This window comes from Oreochromis aureus, linkage group 9 (genome assembly GCF_013358895.1).
Source record: "Oreochromis aureus strain Israel breed Guangdong linkage group 9, ZZ_aureus, whole genome shotgun sequence".
In the NCBI taxonomy this organism is placed as follows: domain Eukaryota; kingdom Metazoa; phylum Chordata; class Actinopteri; order Cichliformes; family Cichlidae; genus Oreochromis; species Oreochromis aureus.
This window is the reverse complement of record NC_052950.1, coordinates 18,198,529-18,210,829: the sequence shown is the minus strand read 5'-3', so window position 1 is coordinate 18,210,829 and position 12,301 is coordinate 18,198,529. Positions and strand designations below refer to the sequence as shown.

Here is a 12,301-nt window from a genome sequence, read left to right as displayed (position 1 = left end):
CCAGAGGATTTTGTCATACGCTCCGACAAACCTACACATGCTGTAAAAATGTGGGCAAAAGTGATTATTTTCTTGTGCTAGTCTAAGTGTGCTTGTGTTATTTGTTTTTACATGATCATTTACAAATACCGTACAAACAAACACCCCTCTTCCCCGCGCTGGTCCACAATGCAGAGTCTTGTGAATTGGCGTGTGTTTATTAGCTTTTTGGTCGTTTTTACCAACAAAATGTTGTCAAAGTGGAAATGTGCGGAGGGCTGACTGAGGAGAAGCAGGCTGATGAAGCAGTTCAGAACATCTGTGATGCAGTGAGTAGAAAAGGGAGATTTTACACTCACACACAGGGCCTGTCATTCATATTGTTGTTGCTGTCATTGTTATTCAGATGAAGCCTCTCGCAGAGCAGAAAACCGGGAGAAACTTTGAGGTTTTCACTGCAAAGAGCTACAAAACACAAGTCGTAGCTGGGACCAACTACTTCATTAAGGTAATGTTTGTAATGCAAGCAGGGAGCACAGTGGAAACACTACAAAGCTCTGAGGTCTTATGAATTATAAAATATCATCCAGAAGAGCACTGATTGATAATTTGATCTGTCAGGTGAAAACTAAAGCAACGATCAGGGGGTTTTTCAGTTACTATCTCTTCACTTATGTAGTGATTTTAAAAGAAGGTGTGTGCAAACCTTTAACTGTTATTGAGTTTCTTGCATCACAGCTGAGGCTTTCAATCACTGTTTCCACACAAATTTTGCTTAAATTTGTTGAAATTTTGAGACAAGTCCACAAAGAAAATGAAAATACATGTGCGCAGTGTTGGGTAAGTTACTTTAAATTAGTAACTTAGTTACATTAGTAATTATTTCTATCAAAAGTTACTTGTTCCTTTCTAGTAACTAGTTACTAGAAACTAACTTTGGTTTTACTCAGAATTCTCTTATTAATGTGTTGCTTCCCTAACTGGATACCAGCAAGCATGCCAGTCTCCTAGCTTGCTTACATGGTAGCACTATCCTGCCACAAGTGCACTGTGCCACCTAATGGCCTGAACCTAAAATGGCAGTGTAGTAGTGTGAGTGCAAGTTAATGATGAAATGAATGAAACTAAATTAGAAATTAACAATGTTTGTTTGATGTGTCACTTTTATCTGTCTGTTTTAATCTATTTCTGTTGTTTCAAACCTCTATAAATGCAAACACATCATTTTGGGGTTGATGCAGCAGTGTTATAAATCTAATCATTGTACGTAGCATCACTAGGAAGAAGCAGTGGATCACAAAACACGACATACAGTGTGTTGAAACTTTTGAAAGCTAACTTTTGCTCACAATTCACAGTACTTGGAGAAATAAAATAGCCTGAAATGAACGTGAAAGTTATTATTGGCTCTGGGTTTCTGCTCATTTACACCTTCCACAGAAGGTTGTGGAAAGGAAACACTTAGATGAGAGCCCCACTGCTTCAAAATTGGCCAAATGACCTTCAGGAAGCTGAAGCGAGATCGATCAACTGCAGACCAGAACAACAAACAACGGAGGGACCAGACAAATGCAATCAAACGATGAGTTTATTAACACGGAGAGGAACCATCAGCATGTGTCTTCCTCTGACAAAAAATACATTGAATGCTGGTTTTATAGCATAGAAAATTAACGCCCACACATACACGTCAATACAGGTCAAAAATACATTGTTTATAGACATGAGCACATCTCGTACATCTTAATAACTATAAACAGACATCTAACTTTCTTTTCTATATCACTTGCCTTTTAAGGTAATAAACTTCAAGTTTCAGGGTCTCTAAGGGCCAATAATTGACCCCGTCATCAATCACTAAGTAGACTGAATTGCAGCAGGTCTCAAAAAAAGAAGCAGAAGACACTGGGGCCTTCGCTCAGGCCTGCTGCTAGATTAATATGTGTATTGTAAGCATGCATGCAATTAACCTGCTATGTTCTCATCTTCCTCAACATGTATCACCTGGACACTCTCACCAGTGAAGCTTAAAACCCTCTTGGATGGAACATCAACTCCAAATCAACATAGATATGCAATGTGTATAAAATGAACTAAACCTGTGAATAGAATGAATGTGATGACAAACATATTCAATGCAATATGAACCCTGTAAGAAATATTACTGATAAAATAATGCTGTAAAACATGTTCTTAATGCATTTATCATAAGGCAGATTATATGGTAGCAATAAAAGAATCTCTAAATCCCAACAAAGCTCAGCATAAACACCACAGAGATGAAAATAGTACTAAATTATGCATTAATATCCAGAATAGTAATATCTCAATCATATTTTTAGATTGAGTACAAGCATTTGGCAGAATATGGGAGCAATGTTTCACAGTCGGGATGATATTTACAGTTTGTACTAGAAATCTCATCTGTTTTATTTATACATATTGCCTCCGTCTCTCAGGCTAAGGGTTATTTCAGTTATTGAGAATGTATTATCATTAAGAAAATGATGTTTACAAGCTTCAAATTGAGCATGCGACACATTAAAGTGGCTTTGTTTGATTTGTTAGATATAGTTGGGATATATTTGCTGTACACAGTATATCCCAACCATGACTGTGGTGATCCCACACTAAGCTGATAAGATAAGCATTTGCTGCACACCTTATCAAAAAGTAGCCTTCATTTCCTTTTAATATCGTGACAATCGTCAGCCAATTGATGTGAGTTTTAAAATGCACATGTAGTATATGGTTTATTAGTACTCACTATGACACAAAAAGGAAAATTATCCTAATTTTTATGAATATTTGAAGCAGGAAAAGCAAAACATCAAAGCTTACAGGAGGACGGAAAAGGCAAAACTTCGCTACAGAAATATCCTGTCCTTCCAAACATGTCCTTTGCAAAATATTTTCACTCTCTGTTTCCGGAGGTGCCCGCCTTTGCAAAAGCGCCCAGTTTCTGTCCTCACAAAGACAGAAGCACATCAATACACCCACAAATTCACAAAGGTCAGAGCACGCACACTCTCGCAGACATGCCCTCACTCTGCCATTTCAATCATCCCACTGTAATAAAACTGTCCACACACACACACACACACACACACCTCTTTTTCCGTTGTCCTCCACCATGAAGAGCAGGTTGGTGCTGTCGGTCACGGTGAAGGTGAAGCGGTATTTGAGCGAGTTGGAGCCGTCGTGGTTGTAGCTGATGCGGTTCTGGTCGATGTCGTCCATGGTGAAGCTGCTTATCTGTCGGTAGTGTTGGCCGCTGATGGTGCGCTCGATGGTGACGCCGTCGAGAAGCCTGGATGACGCTGAAGACGATGGACTCCGCCTGGAGGAAGGTGGTGTAATAGGAGGAAAATGCAGGAAAGGAAGGACGGCTCAATGATATCGCCTGCAATGTCTCCCTAGGATGAAGCTACATAAAGAAGCAGTGTTGGTTCTGCACAACCAACAAACCAGCAAAATAGTGAGAACTCAAATTCAGGAATCAGCTTCAAAATATCTATAGTGGCGAACCTTAACATCATTTTTGGGTGTTACTCTCTAAAATTCTACAATAAGGCAGTAGAAAATAAATCTTCAAGTTTTTACTGAGAATTACAGATTTATGGGATTAACAGTGTTGGATTATCCCTTAAACCGGCTGCTTAGTTTAGCCAGCTTAGGTAATCATCTCAAAATAAACATTCAGAGGTCCAGCTCTTTTCTAAACTGGTATCTGTACTGCTTTGGGATGATTCCAAACATGATGCTAATTAGTTCACAAATCATACCAAGCTTCAAAGATATGATCTGTTGTCAATAGAAAATTGTACTTAGTAGTCAGTATAATCTTTTAATAATATAAGTTTGCATATGATAGAATACTGCATGATGACCACTTTATAACTCAGACTGTTTTGATTCACTGTGACCCGTTATCATGCAGGGAAGGAGCAGTACCTGCTAGATAAGAGCTTAATAAGCAGTTTCACTTTGTACCAGGTAGAAGAGCCTCTCCTGGCACACGCGCACACACATATCCGCACATGCTCACGCATCAACATTCCACTGAACAAACGTATTCACTGTTGTATTACTCTTCTTGTGTATAAATAAAGACCAGGGCAGTGGCAGAGTGCGAGTCCCGGAGCCCTCACTCCAGGTGCAGGTGCTCTGTGGCTGCCCTTGCATGCAAGTAAAACTGTGTTTCTCCTCTCTGATTCTCAGCTGAAGAAGTGTCTCAGAGTACATCTCTTGACATCTGTTTATATTGTGCAGCTCATAAAGAGAATTTGATGCCTAAAGAATGAAAAAGGCAAATAAGCTCATTTAAATTACTTCATACATATTATTAACTCTACAATATATGCAGCAGAGGATGGATAACATCCAACATTTGCTTTAGTTTAGCCTTAATTAAAGAAGTATGAGTGTGCATGCTGAAGAAATCAGTCCTTCAATGCTGTATTTTGACCTCAGTTACACATTTGAAAAGTTTTTGTTTCGCTTTTACTTTAAGACCTTCTGAAGTGCTCAAAGCGCCTCTGTTGTAGTTCCCGCCACAGAAGGTGACACCTGATTCTTGTCATGATGTCACGCATATACTGTAATTAAAGCTGTGAAAGATTTGCAGAAAACGTATGTAGCCAGTGTGTTACCTCTGTGTCCGCATCGGTGGCTTTCAGCTCAAACTCAGTGATGGTCTTCCTCACACCCTCCTGCACCCTCATGCCAGGGACCTGAAGAAGAGGCAGGAGTCGTCCACAGGCTTGATAGTGATGTAGAAAGTCTGAGCAACCTGAAGACAAAGAACAATAATAAGATGATGAAACAACCTATGAGCGATACACATACGTGTAACCAAAACTACATCCTGCCATCAACTTCCTGCTTTTCACTGAGAACTTTCTCAACAATTCAGCAAATAGAAAAGTCTCATTGTGATGAAAAAAGTTTAACCCCAAAGGGCTACACAACTTCACCAAGCACCACAGTGGCCACAAAGCTTCCACACATTGCAGTCAGCCAGGCGTGAAGGTCAAATGACCTTTTTCACATGTTTACTCGAGTCCTTGTGATCCTCATTAGTTTGAATTAGCAAGGCAGATTTATGCATGAGGAGACCGGGACAGGAAGCTGCTACTTTCCGCTGTTATAAAAGCTGTAGAGTTTGTTAGTTTTCACATTTCTTTCATATCTTTCAATTTAATGACATAGTTAAGGTTTTTGTTTTTATTTAAGCTAAGCGCTTAAGTGATCAGAAAACTTTTCTTTCTTAATTCCTGTTAACAGCTTGTTTTCTGCACCATTTAAGGTTGTTCCCTGCACTTGGGATTAAAGGTCCCTCTTTGGACACACAAGGACTGTTGACTTATTTCTTGGCCAAAATGGGAACAAAGTTATTTTAAAACCCAATTAGTCTTTAGGAAGAACAAATAATATTTCAGAGCTTCTGTTGTAGTCAGTAGATATCTGCATCTAGACCTCCTTCATGAATGAATTTTAAAACATGTTAAGCGGTGAAGAACTAGTCGGCATGCTTCTCTTCTTCACTGGTGTGGACGTACTGGATGCTGCGTGATGCCAGGTCAGCCTGCATGAAGGTGCTGATCCTAGTGCCTAAAGAGACAAGAGAGAGAAAAGTAGTCGTTAAGCCCAAAACTTCCATTATGTTTGTTATTTGATCTTTCATATGAGATCTTTCGTATGAGATGGTTTTACACTGCTAAAAACAGGTTATGCTTGATGATAACACAAAGTTGGTTATACTTAAGGGATAGAAATCTGTCCAATTAAGAAGCAGAAACCACTGTGAGTCCATTTCAACCTTGTTAGTTTAATCGACAGCAGGTGCAAGACTACAAAACTCTGAAACAGGGAATGGCTTGGCAGACCGTTGCTCTCTCCTGATCCCTCCTGACGGATTTTTGTCTACCTTTGATTTTCTTTATGTCTATTCCACCAATTCCGTGGTCTCAGGCAAATGCCAGTTCAATAAAGTGAGAAATTTCAGAGATGAATTCTTCTGCGTCTCTTTCCGTTATACATGTGATGTCTTATCCTTCATATTTTGTTGTGACATGTGTTTGTAAGCCACCGTGGCATTTTCTGGCCACACACTGAGTTTGTTTCCTCAATTTGGTTCTTATCAAATTTACAAGGGGATAAAACTAAACTGAGACTAAAGTTAAACTGAAATAACAATGCTTCTCTTTACTCTGTGTTGCCTCTGAAGATTAAAACTCAGTGGGAAACATAATCAGGTTTGTCTGCAACAATCCAGCATCACTCAGCGTGAAACTAAAGGTGACTGTCTTAGAAACAAGAACCAGATTTTTTTGCTTTCCAGGAGTTCTGTTATCCTCGCTTATTGTGGATGCAAAGACCTGATACAGCCGTTTGTAAGACAACACATTTATGGTTATTCCTGACATACAAAGTGTGCAACAGACACATTACATAGTTATCTTTGATGTGCATTAATGAGGAAAAGACTTAGACTTAGAGCTTTTTATTGTGATTGTGATGTTTCTTGCACAGCGAAATTGGGTAGCTTGACCACAAAGGTGCAAAAGTAAGAAGAAGAGAAACCAATATACAACAAGGGGGGAAATAAATAAATAAAATAAAATAAAAAGCAATGTATATGTATACATATATGTGAGTGAAACTATATACATGGTGTATGTGTAAGAAATATTGAAAGAGAAACATTGTGGGTCTGTATACAAGGGCAGTTATATAATGTAATAAACAAATAAGGGTGGAGGGGCTATGGTCATTTAGGGTGGAGATGGTAGTTCTTCTGAATTTCCACTTTCATTGATTTCCAGCTGTGATATTTCATTTTCCAACATTTGCACATTGAAAAGTTTAACAAACCCATAATACTATCATATAAATTGCAATATTAAACAAAACAAGGAGTCAAACAGAAAAACAAACAAACTGATAGGTTCATAGCATAAACCTATTCGCTGGAACGTTGAAGACAATGTAATTACACAGCAAGCAAGACACAAGTAGGCAACGTTCTTTGTTTCAGTGCACGGGAGAGAACCGGACAAGTGCCGTTCCTTCGCTTGACCCCAGTTGCTCTCGTCCGCTTCTCCATACACTGCTCTTTTACTGAGGTTACATGAATATGCATAGGGTCATTAACATATGACGTATACATACACACAAAGAGTACCTTGCCTGTGCGTGTGTGTGTGTGTGTGTGTGTGTGTGTGTGTGTGTGTGTGTGTGTGTGTGTGTGTGTGTGTGTGTGTACCTGTGAAGACTCCCCAACGCTGGTGCCAGGAGTCTAACGGTCCATCTAAACAAAAGGCTCTTATACTTAACCAGATACAGAGTAGGTGTCCTCCTATACCATAAATCAGTAAGAGTAGATATAACCTCTCTCCTGACCTTAAGTTGTGTGTGCATGCCAGAACACTCTGGAATGCACACAAAGTTTGCAGACTATTAAGGATCAAACCTCTATCAATCTACAACTAAGCATATATAAGTAGATATTTCTAAGCATAAATGACAATCAACAATATAAATCTAACACAAACCAAAATGGTTTTAAATCCTGATTTGTATCAGCTACCAGTTAACCTATATTAGTTCCTTTGAGATTAATCAAAGTTTCCTTTAGTTGTTGTTCTAACTGTCTGATCAATACAGTCGATAGAACTCCACTCAGTTCTATCGATTTAATTTAGCCTCATTCAGTCCACCCAATGCTTTCACTCACTGTATGCGCAAACTGGTTATGATACCCAGTAACACTTCAACGAGTTACCAATACAACTCAAACAAAATGAATTTGTCTTGAAAGATGCTATATAAATAAAACTGTACTTTTACTTACTTTCTTTACTCACTTTTTTTCTTTCTTTCTTTTTTTTTTTTACAAAAGTAACAGGGATTGAAACTTTATTGGTAATTTTCCAAGCAAAAAATGTATCCTCATTCAAAAGTCATGTAAGAACCTCACTGGCTTACGGAATGTTGATGTTATTTTAAAAAATTCATACAAAAATATGACCTCATTCAAAAATGTCATGTGACAACCTCATGGCTTATGGAATTCTGATGTCACGGGCTTCTAAAGCTTTGATCCTTTGAAGCTTTGATCCTCAAAATCCTTAAATAGGGGTGAGGATGTACAACTTTTAGTCCGTTATTTGCAGCACTTATGTCAGCAGCGCTCAAACGTTCACCAGTAAAGCATTTGAAACCTTTGGATCCTTTTCGTAGTCACGGTAAACAGACTCCAACATGTCTCCGAAAAAGCAAGAAAGACAAGAAGCTGACCCCAGCTCTATTCCATGGTATGAGTCCCTAGACCCTTATATGAGCTCTCTACCTTGGGATGAACAGGTAGAATTAGAGGAAAAGCGATTGGAAGAAATGCAGAATGAAAATCTCATGAACAGAGAGAAGATTAAGATCCTGACGGAAGAAAATGAGAGAAAGAGCGCTGAATTAGAAAAATTATCCTACCAGCTTCAAGAAAAAGAAGGTATTGAGGAGAAACAATGGGCTCTCCAAGATAAGAAGAATCAGGTGCTCCAAGAAAAGCTGGATGACGCTCTGGAAAAAATTAAAGATCTGCTCCAAAAGGAGAAAAAAGAGAGCATAAAACAGGAAATCATGGTCAGGAAGAATCAGGAGCTCCAAGAAGAGCTTGATGAAGCTCTGGAGAAACTTAGAGAAATCCACCAAGAAGAGAAACAACAGGCCGAGCAGAGAGACATGCAGCGCAAACTCCAAGCCATGGGAGGAAAACACAAAGCGCTGCAGGTGAAACATGACAAAACTCTGCACAAAAATCAACAGTTGCTTCAAGACAAGAAGCAAATGGAAATGAAACAGAAGGAAATGGACTCCAAGCATGACGAGATGGAGGAAAAACACAGACTGCTCCAAATCAAGCTTGAGAAAACAGTGCACAGAAATAAAGAGTTCATTGAAGAGAAGAGCAACAAGAAATCCTCGAGAAAGAAACGGACTCCAAGCTTGAAGTCTTGGAAGAAAAACTGAAAATGCTGCAAATAACTCTTGAGGAAACACTGCTCAAAAATACAGAGATGCTTCACAAGAATGACCAACAAAAATACAAAAGGAAGAAATGGATTGCAGGCTGAGGAACATCGAGAAACAAAATCAAGGCTTGCAAGTAATGCTTTATGAAACTCTGGAAAGGAATAAAAGTTCCTTCACGAGAAAGACCAACGGAAAATACATCAGCAAGAAATGGATTGCAAGCTGAGGCACATCGAGAAACAAAATAGAGGCTTGCAAGTAATGCTTGATGAAGCTCTGGAAAGAAATAAAGAGTTGCTTCACGAGAAAGACCAACGGAAAATACATCAGCAAGAAATGGAGTGCAAGCTGAGGAACATCGAGAAACAAAACGAAGGCTTGCAAGTTATGCTTGATGAAGCTCTGAGAGAAATAAAGAGATTCTCCAAGACAAGAAACAACAGCCCGAAGAGCAGAGAGACCTGCAGAGCAAACTCCAAGCCATGGAGGAAAATACAAAGCTCTGCAGGTGAAACATGATAAAACTCTGCACAAAAATCAACAGTTGCTTAAAGACAAGAAGCAAATGGATATGAAGCAGAAGGAAATGGACTCCAAGCTTGACGAGATGGAGGAAAAACACAGACTGCTCCAAATCAAGCTCGATAAAAAGTGCACAGAAATAAGGAGTTCATTGAAGAGAGAGAGCAACAAGAAATGCTTGAGAAAGAAACGGACCGCAAGTTAGAAGTCTTGGAGGAAAAATGCAAAATGCTCCAAATAACTCTTGAGGAAACACTCCTCAAAAATAAAGAGCTGCTTCAAGAAAAAGACCAACAGAAAATACAACAGGAAGAAGAAAATTTTTCTCCAGAAGAAATATCTAACACTCCAAGAATTGTATAACGAAACGAGGTACAAAACATCTGTACTGGAAGGAGAAAAGAAAAAATGGGAAAACAATGCTCAGCGATGCAGAGTAGCATCAATGAAATGCTGAGAAAAATACCGAACTTGAAGAACTTTCTAAGACCTTGAAGTCAAAAACACTGAAATCCAGGCGCAAAAGCAAGAACAACAGAAAACACATAAAGACCTGCAGTGTAGACTTCAAGAAATCCAGAAGAGAAACCAGCAGCTGGAAGACATGCACACAGATGTGCACAAGGCAAAGCGAATAGAGGAGGCAACAGTTAAAGAACTGCAAGACAAGCTTAAAGAAAAACAAGAACAATTAGAAGACATGGTGAAAAGATGCAGCAAACTTGAGAAAGAAAACACAGAAACAACGGATGAGCTGAAAACCCTCATCCTTGAGAAAAAAGTGCTGGTGGAACATTGTCTGAAAAAGAAGAAAAACGTTTCCACTGGTTCTGGAGGAGGGACACTGCTGCTTCTCACCTGATGTAACCATGTCTTCCTCCGCCTCTATTCCAACTTAATTTTCCCCCTTCCCCTTCCCCTCCCTCCTTTTTCTTTTTTCACCCTCACCCCCCGACCAGTCCCGGCAGTTGACTGCCCCTCCTGAGCCTGGTTCTGCCATAGGTTTCTCCTTTAAGTGTCTTTCACTTTAAAAGGAGTTTTTCCTATCCACTGTCGCCTGGTGCTTGCTCAGAGGGATTGTTGGGGTTTTCTCTCTCTCTCTTTCTTCTTTCTATCCCCCCTTTCCCCTTCCCCTCCCCTCCTCCTTTTTCTTTTTTCACCCTCACCCCCGACCAGTCCCGGCAACTCCTGGCAGTCAACTGCCGGGAGTTTTTCCTATTGTCGCCTGGTGCTTGCTCAGAGGGGATTGTTGGGGTTTTCTCTCTCTCTTTCCTTCTTTTTATTCCTCTTTTTTACCTCTTTTCCCCTTCTACCTTTTTTTTTTTTACCCAATAAACACAATTGGCAATTACATGTGTTTGAAAAATGTCTTCATTCAACAATAATTCATCTTAGGTATAAAAACAAGAAATGGGTAATAGCTGCATGTGTGTTTGTGTGTGTGCATAATATACATATTTGTATCCCAGAAGGAATTAATACTAGATGGGTAGAGAGGTTTTAAAGACTAGAAATGAAAACATGTGAGTCCTATAATCTAAGCTGGTTTCACCAATAGGTGATGTTACATTTTAAATTAGGCACTTCATTACAGGACTGTCATTGTACCGAGGAACATTAAATAACATGAAAATGGATTTCTCGTGCGCAGGTGACCTCGCGCTGGAAGGTATTAACTTGTTGAATAATTTAGCTCTGCAACAGCAAAGTTATTTCTCACCACAGAGGGAGGAATTTCACAAAGTTAAAAAAATTAAAACTTGTAAACATTACACAAGGAAGGCAATAACTCATTCAACATGCCAACAAGGCATCGAGGAAATAAAGACATCTCAGTATCAGCTCTCTTCATGTCGTCTACTGACAGCAAAATGAGCACAATTCTATGGTCTTCTTGGCTTTTGGCATCTATTCCTCAGCTAAAGGTTTATACATCATCATAATCAGGACAGCCAGGCTGGGAGACAGATCCAATATTCAAAGTCAGTGATGAAAATCAAGCTTTTTAGTTCCATCATATTAAAGCAAATTACATTTTCATTTCCATTTGTCCTGACAGGAAATAGCAGAAAATGCCACATTTTGTTTAAACATGGGCTGAATGCAGGTTAATATCTGAGCTGATGTCGTGGTACAAAACACAACAAAAATCGTTCCTATTTTCACACGTGAAGTCAAAACTTTCTGGGAAGTTGAGTATATTGGATGTTTAATGATAGAAACAGACTTTTAGACTTCTAGAGACTGACTGATGTTAGTTTAAATCAAATCTGAACCGATGTGCTTATCTGTCTAGTTGTGGTCTGCACAGATGTCAGGTTTTTAAAAATAATTAAAGGGCAATAGTGTGATGTTTTGTATTTATTTATTTCCTTTGTTTTTCCTTTAAGAAATTTGTATTGAAATAAAAACAAGAGGAAGGGCTTTTATTTTGTCCTGATGAAATCCACTTTACTATACTTGACATTATTCTTTCTTATTTATACAAATATGCAGATATACTACATGTGTAACATTCATTTCATTGTTTAAATGTTTAATAATAAAGTACATGAATAACTTGAGCTTATTATATATTATAGTAAAGTATATTTCCTATTAACTAGGCAGGTCATTCTCTTTCTCTTGACAACGCTGTCTTGAAATAAAAATACATAATTCCCTATATTCCTATTTATTCCAAACAACTGTAGTAAGTAACAAAGTTTCAAATTTGTCTTTCACTTTGACTCTTAATTATTAACCATGAACAAGAGGTCAGAGGTCA

The 12,301-nt window shown here is 38.7% G+C and overlaps 1 long non-coding RNA gene across 1 annotated transcript; it reads left to right on the top strand.

Moving 5' to 3' along the window:
• The first annotated feature begins 222 nt into the window (after window positions 1-222).
• On the top strand, window positions 223-2,027 carry LOC120441860. The gene is made up of 3 exons (XR_005614321.1): window positions 223-308; window positions 386-487; window positions 2,001-2,027. It is a non-coding gene; the product is annotated as an uncharacterized LOC120441860 (long non-coding RNA).
• Window positions 2,028-12,301: the final 10,274 nt, after the last annotated feature.